Below are 6,000 nucleotides of genomic sequence, written 5' to 3'. Positions count from 1 at the left end.
ATATACATATTCATAATAAACCCACCACCACTGAATCCATTCTAGCTCATACCAACCCTATAAGACAGAGTAGAACTGCCCCACAGAGTTTCCAAGGCTGTAAATCTTTATGGAAGTAGACTGACTGCTTCATCTTTTTTCCAGGAGGCAGTTGGTGGGTTCAAACTGCCAACATTTTGGTTAGCAGCTGAATGATTTAACTATTGTACTATCAGAACTCCTTCCTTTCAGATATAGGTATACGTAATATGTTTGGATATGTTGAATGTGAAGCAAGGAGTTATCAAAAGAACTCTCAGCTTCACAGAGTTAAATGGTCTTGTTCATTGTAATAAATACCATTAGAAAGTAACTATTTCTCATAGCATCAGAACAAGAACAAAGAGAAAGAGGATTACAAAAAATAAGTAAATAGACATAAAGGTCATAATACTCCATTAAAAAAGAATGAGAAGTTACAGTTTCCGAGGAGGCAAAAATTGTACTCCAGACAGAGGGGAGTTACCAGGTAAGAGTTAAGATAAACAACAACAAAAATTCTGTTTACAAATGAGTACATTAAATATACCTAGCTTGCCTTTTCCTGCACAAGTTATCTAACCAAAAACCAAACTCCCTGCCGTGGAGTCAGGTATGACTCATGGTGACCCCTCCTTGGGTTTCCGAGGCAGTATCAGTAGGAAAGTAGATTGCCCAACCCTCCTTCCCAGGAGTGGCTGGTGGGTTTGAACCTCCTGTCTTCTGGTTAGCAGTCAAATGCCTTAGGCACTATGTCACCAGAGCCCCTACAAGTAATCTACTATGTGTGAAACTTGAATCAACTGTACGTTAAGCAGAGCTTCAAACCATTTCTTCCTCATGTAGTCATGGCTGACAAAGTGAAACTGGAAGGAACCCAAATATATAAAATGTGGGTGAACCAGAAGGAGAGAAATTACAGGCCAACACCCTGCTAGAAAATTAATCTGCCTCTTAGAAAACAAGGTGGCATGCATGTTCCAAAAGAGTTGGAAACAATGGTGCCCAACTCAAACATGGCAGCAGATTGTACTGCTTTGAATGCACATCATTCTCCATAGTCTGGCAATAATCCAGTCTCCCACATCAGCTCCCTATGCCTTTCTGAGTCTCCCATTCCAGAGCTTCAGTACATCAGTTTTCTCATTCCAGTCATTATTCTGCTTAACCCTAATTTTAAAATTTAGGTCAGTTCCAATTTAGCTCCACTGGCCTTGAAAGATTTGGTTTGAATGGTTCAAAGCACTGGAATTAGGCATGCTTCTTACCTTATGGAGCTTATAGTATTTATAAGGATATATACATGGATAGCTTATCAATTTTTAAATAACTTGTTGTTGTTATTGTTGTTGTTGTTGTGTGCCGTTGAGTCGGATCCGACTCATAGTGACCCCTCCTTGGCTTTCTGAGGCAGTATCACTATGGAAGTGGATTGCACATCTTCCTTCCGAGGAGTAAATAACTAGATTTTTTAATTCATTTCATTTTATTTATTTTTGTGGTCCAAGGTCTTTTATATTATGGTTTTTTTACTTTTTTTTTTTTAATTTATATTGTGATTTGGGTAAAAGTTTACAGAGTAAATTGGTTCTGCATTCAAGTGGTCATATATATCTTGTTTTGTGACAACATTTGCAATGCCCACAATGTAACATACTCTTCCCACCTGTTTTGGTTACTATTTCTCTTTGTCCTTCTTTCCTATCCATTCCTGTCTTCTGAGCTTTATCCCTAGGTAAATGCAGCCTTTTAATTTCTTATAGTTGATTGTTCTAAGGAGTTCATACCTCCCTGGTGTTATTATTCACTTCATAGGCCAGTCTATTGCTTGGCTGAGAGGTGAGCCACTGAGTGAGTTAAGTAAGTTCCAGTTAAGTAAGTTCCAGTACTGAAAGGTCTCTAGGGACCATAGTTTCCGGGGTTCTACCAGTCTGTCAGCCTAGTAAGCCTGGTCTTTTTAGTATCTTCAGTTTTTTTCCACATTTTTCTCCCACTTTATACCAGATGTCCTACTATGACCACTTTCCAAATGGTTTGCAGTATTAGCTGAGCATCCATCTAGTTCTTCTGCTCTCAGGGTCATGGAGGTGGAGGTGCATGTGGTCCACTAGTACCTTTGTTTCATTGTGCTCACTTGGCCCTGATTTTTGTCACACTTCTTTGCTCTGGAAGAGGAAAGACCCATAATTGTACCTTAGACGTGCTAAGCAGTTTTCGTAACTTTGTCTCTTGTTAGCACTACTATATACATGGAAATTTTTACAGCATATACAGATACGTATGTAGTGATACTGTTTGACAAAACTGAGTACGGTCCTGGGTATAGTCCTATTCGCCTACCCATACCTGATCATCTTGCTAGTCTACTTATATGTCCATTCATACTTTTAATTCATTCCTTTCAAATGCACTTATGATAAGGAAGAGAAAAACAGAGTTAGTAGAAAGTACAAAGCATTCCACAGGTGAAAGCAAAGTGGAAGTAAGGCAGTTCAAACTGAATAAATTTGATTGGTCAAAATTCCTTACCTACAGTTTAACCTAACCTCGTGTTTAACTGAACAATTAAAATTCATAAGTCAGAAGAAGTGTGACATGAGATATATAGATTTCTCTCAATTTTCATTTTAAAAAGGAAACACACCTAAAGAAAATTAAAGTTAAAATTACCATCCTTACCTGGGGAAAAAAAAATGTCTTTTTGTATGTAACTTCTTCAATTAAAAGAATTCCCAAAATCGATGTTCATTTTAGGATTTCTATCTTCCAGCAGTAAGTTAAAGAACCTATTGTATAAATATTAGTGTAAATAACTTGGGAATCCCTGGGTGATGCAAATGGTTAACCTATTTGGCTGATAACCAAAAGATTGGTGATTCCAATTCACCCAAAACACCTCAAAAGAAAGGCCTGGTGATCTAACTCCAAAAACCAGCCTCTGAAAACTCTACAGAGTATGATTCTATTTGGATACACATGGGGTCATTATGAGTCAAAATCAACTCCATGGCAACTAGATTTTAATAAATAACATAATAATCCACAAAAACTTAACTTATATAACAACTGCTTGGGCATATGCAGAACACTCATTCAGGTAAATTAATACTCCATATTAATTTTTGACCTTTGTGCTAAAATCATGTAATGCAATTGTAAGAGGTAAAAGCATTAGTGCCTTAATTTCCCCATGATGTGATTATTTGATTCACTTAACAGAAATATTAATACTTTTTTATAAAAATAAAAGCAAATTAATTTTGTAATTTTTTTCAGGAGCGCTGGTAGCGTAGTGCCTAAGGCATTTGACTGCTAACCAGAAGGCTGGCGGTTCAAACTCTGCAGCCTCTCCTTGGAAGGAAGGTTGGGCAATCTACTTCAGTAGTGATACTACCTCAGAAATCCAAGGGGGGGTCGCTATGAGTTGAGTCTGACTCCACGACACAGAACAACAACAAAAACAATTTTTTTTTCAGGATTCCCATGGATTTTATAATTAAGTACATAAAAGAATTCAGGCATAGTTTGGTCAAATCAGCACTCACTAGTTTGTATTCAAATGCTTTAGTTAAATTTTTTACAGACCATAAATTGTAATTCATTCTTTTATCTTCTTTCATACTGCTATTACACCTGAGACACAAAAAATCCTTTAAAAATCTGATAAATTTTCCAAAATCTATTCCCAATTTCTCTATAACTCTCTATCTTAATTTTGCTGATTTCTTAACTCTCTCTGGCTCTTCTTGATTGTCAAAATCAATAATCTTCAAATTATTCTTGATGGATTCAATAACCATAAACTATAAGCCAAACTTCTGGAACATTGATTTTCATAGAAAGTGCTCTTCTCAAAGTAACCATGACAATGTTCTCCATTGCCAATAACAAAGAATGATCCATACCATCTTAAAAATCCTTTCCCATAATTTTCTCTCAAATCCCCTGGAAGTTGTAATTCTACAAAAAAAAAAAAAAAAGAAAAGAAAAAGAAACTATGCAAATATCAACTAAATCTTCTTTAATTATTTGAAATTTTATGAAAAAGTTCATTTCAACTCTATTTTTTTCTTCAATCTTTTTATTCATAAAAATTTTCAATACCTCTATTTCCTACACAGGTTAGTATATGTGGGATTTCTACCACTAATTCAAACTCAGAGATCAAAGAAAACAACTACCTTTTGCCTCTATCCAATTTTTGTCTACTTTTATTATCTTTTTCTATTTGGTCTCCCCAATTTCTTTGTTCATGTCAAACTCCAAAATTTGGAAAAAACTATTGATATAAAATTATTTCATTTAAAATCCATCTATTACTACAATATCAAGCTTTTCTCCTCAAAACCAAGGAGATACACTGCGTATAAATATAAAGATTCCATGGGTGGTGGAACAAACTAAACTTGGAAATGACAGCTTCCCCGTCTATCCTTGACATTAGCTCCCTAGATTATCCCAGAAGTTTAGGAAAGACTCACATAGTAGAGAATCAAAGTAAGGGCAAAAAGGTGAACAGAGAGAAGTAAAGGCATTCTCGAAACTCGAGGGAATACGGAAAGAAGTGTTTCATTCTATGCAACGAAATAAGGAGATTTAAGGTACCTGGGAGGGCAGTGATTTTGTTGTCATAACTAAGCACAGATCAATGATACAGATGTAAAACTAAAAGAGAAACCAAGAGTGCAAATCCAGATATGAACTAAACCAATGAACAGACCTAAGTTCTCATGCCAGATTTCTGAGATTCTGGGCTTAGATTGGTCTGGGACATCAGGTCAAATCTCCTAACAAAATCAATTGATTTATTTTAGTTTATTTTTTGCTTGTCATTTCTATGTCAAACTTTTCTTTCTGTCTGTTGTCCCTACACTGACAATGATAGGCCTCAGCAGCTATAATTTTTTCATTAGGTAAGTATGATTGAGATTCTTTTCATAGGTTTTCAGCCTCAATATCAGAATTAAGGCTACCTTTTTCCCCCCTTCTTGGACCTTACTATACTACAAGATACTCACTACTTTATTTTCTAACTTTAAAACTCAGATAATGATATTCAGTCACCTGCAATAATTCCACTTTTTTTTTTTTTTTTTTTGCTATCACTGGTCCATTTGTTCATCTCCATTCAATCCTATCTTTCTTTTCTCTCCATCTCACTTCTTCCCTTCTGTGTGAGATAGTCATTGGTCAAGATTTTCTGCAACATGTACTGAAAACTCCCCTTTTCCACTGAAGCAAACCAGATTTCCCAATGCTTATCCCTGTACATAAAGAAGGCTGGAAAGTGCACTTGGCTCTAATGTGTGGAATGAAATCTCTATCATTGTTTTGCTACTTTGTGTTCCTTCTCTCTCTCTGCTTTCCTTATGACTAACATCACCTGTTTCTCCTCAATTAGAGATCGTGCATTTCTAAATAATTTGCCTAATTTAGACCTATGTATATCCAATTGACACCACTAGTCAGAATCCAAACTCCCTCTTAGTATCCTCCAATATGATCTGATCATCCATATTAAAACTAGACTTCAAAGCGTTTGGTGAGCTACATACTGAATCCTGATCCCTCTCTTCCTTATGCTAAACTACCACTATGACTAAGCACTGAAGATTTCCTAAAAATGCCTGAAAAGACCAAATTTCTCCAGTTTGCCACATGTAAACTTTTCTATCTGACCTTTTTCAAAGAGTTTAGCTCATTTGATAAGTTATCTTTTATCTCCTTACTATCAGACTGATATCTGGAAGATATTAAAGTCATTAGATCTCATTTTATTTCTGGAGGCTAGGAACATATTGGACATTTTGAAGATCATAAAACTTGTTAGGGCCAAGTCTCCAAAATTCAGTCCAACTGCTTTTGCTTTTGTTTTCATTTTCTGACACATAACTGTTGACTATTTTTACAGTGACCTTTCAAAATATTTATGAAATTTCAATGAGCTTTCCTCTTAATATCATTGTTTAAAGTTTAAAATTC

The 6,000-nt window shown here is 35.5% G+C and overlaps 1 protein-coding gene across 1 annotated transcript in view; it reads right to left on the bottom strand.

Annotated features, from left to right (window-relative positions):
- The window catches only part of CSMD3 (CUB and Sushi multiple domains 3), a gene marked incomplete at its 5' end in the record, with an annotated part of 1,439,134 nt that overhangs the window by 1,354,070 nt on the left and 79,064 nt on the right, over positions 1-6,000 (bottom strand). The window lies entirely within an intron of this gene.

This window comes from Orycteropus afer, unplaced genomic scaffold, assembly GCF_000298275.1.
Source record: "Orycteropus afer afer isolate SDZICR_OR568_19922 unplaced genomic scaffold, OryAfe1.0 scaffold00530, whole genome shotgun sequence".
Classification (NCBI taxonomy): domain Eukaryota; kingdom Metazoa; phylum Chordata; class Mammalia; order Tubulidentata; family Orycteropodidae; genus Orycteropus; species Orycteropus afer.
The sequence above is the reverse complement of the archived record's forward strand: the minus strand, read 5'-3'. Positions and strand labels throughout refer to the sequence as shown.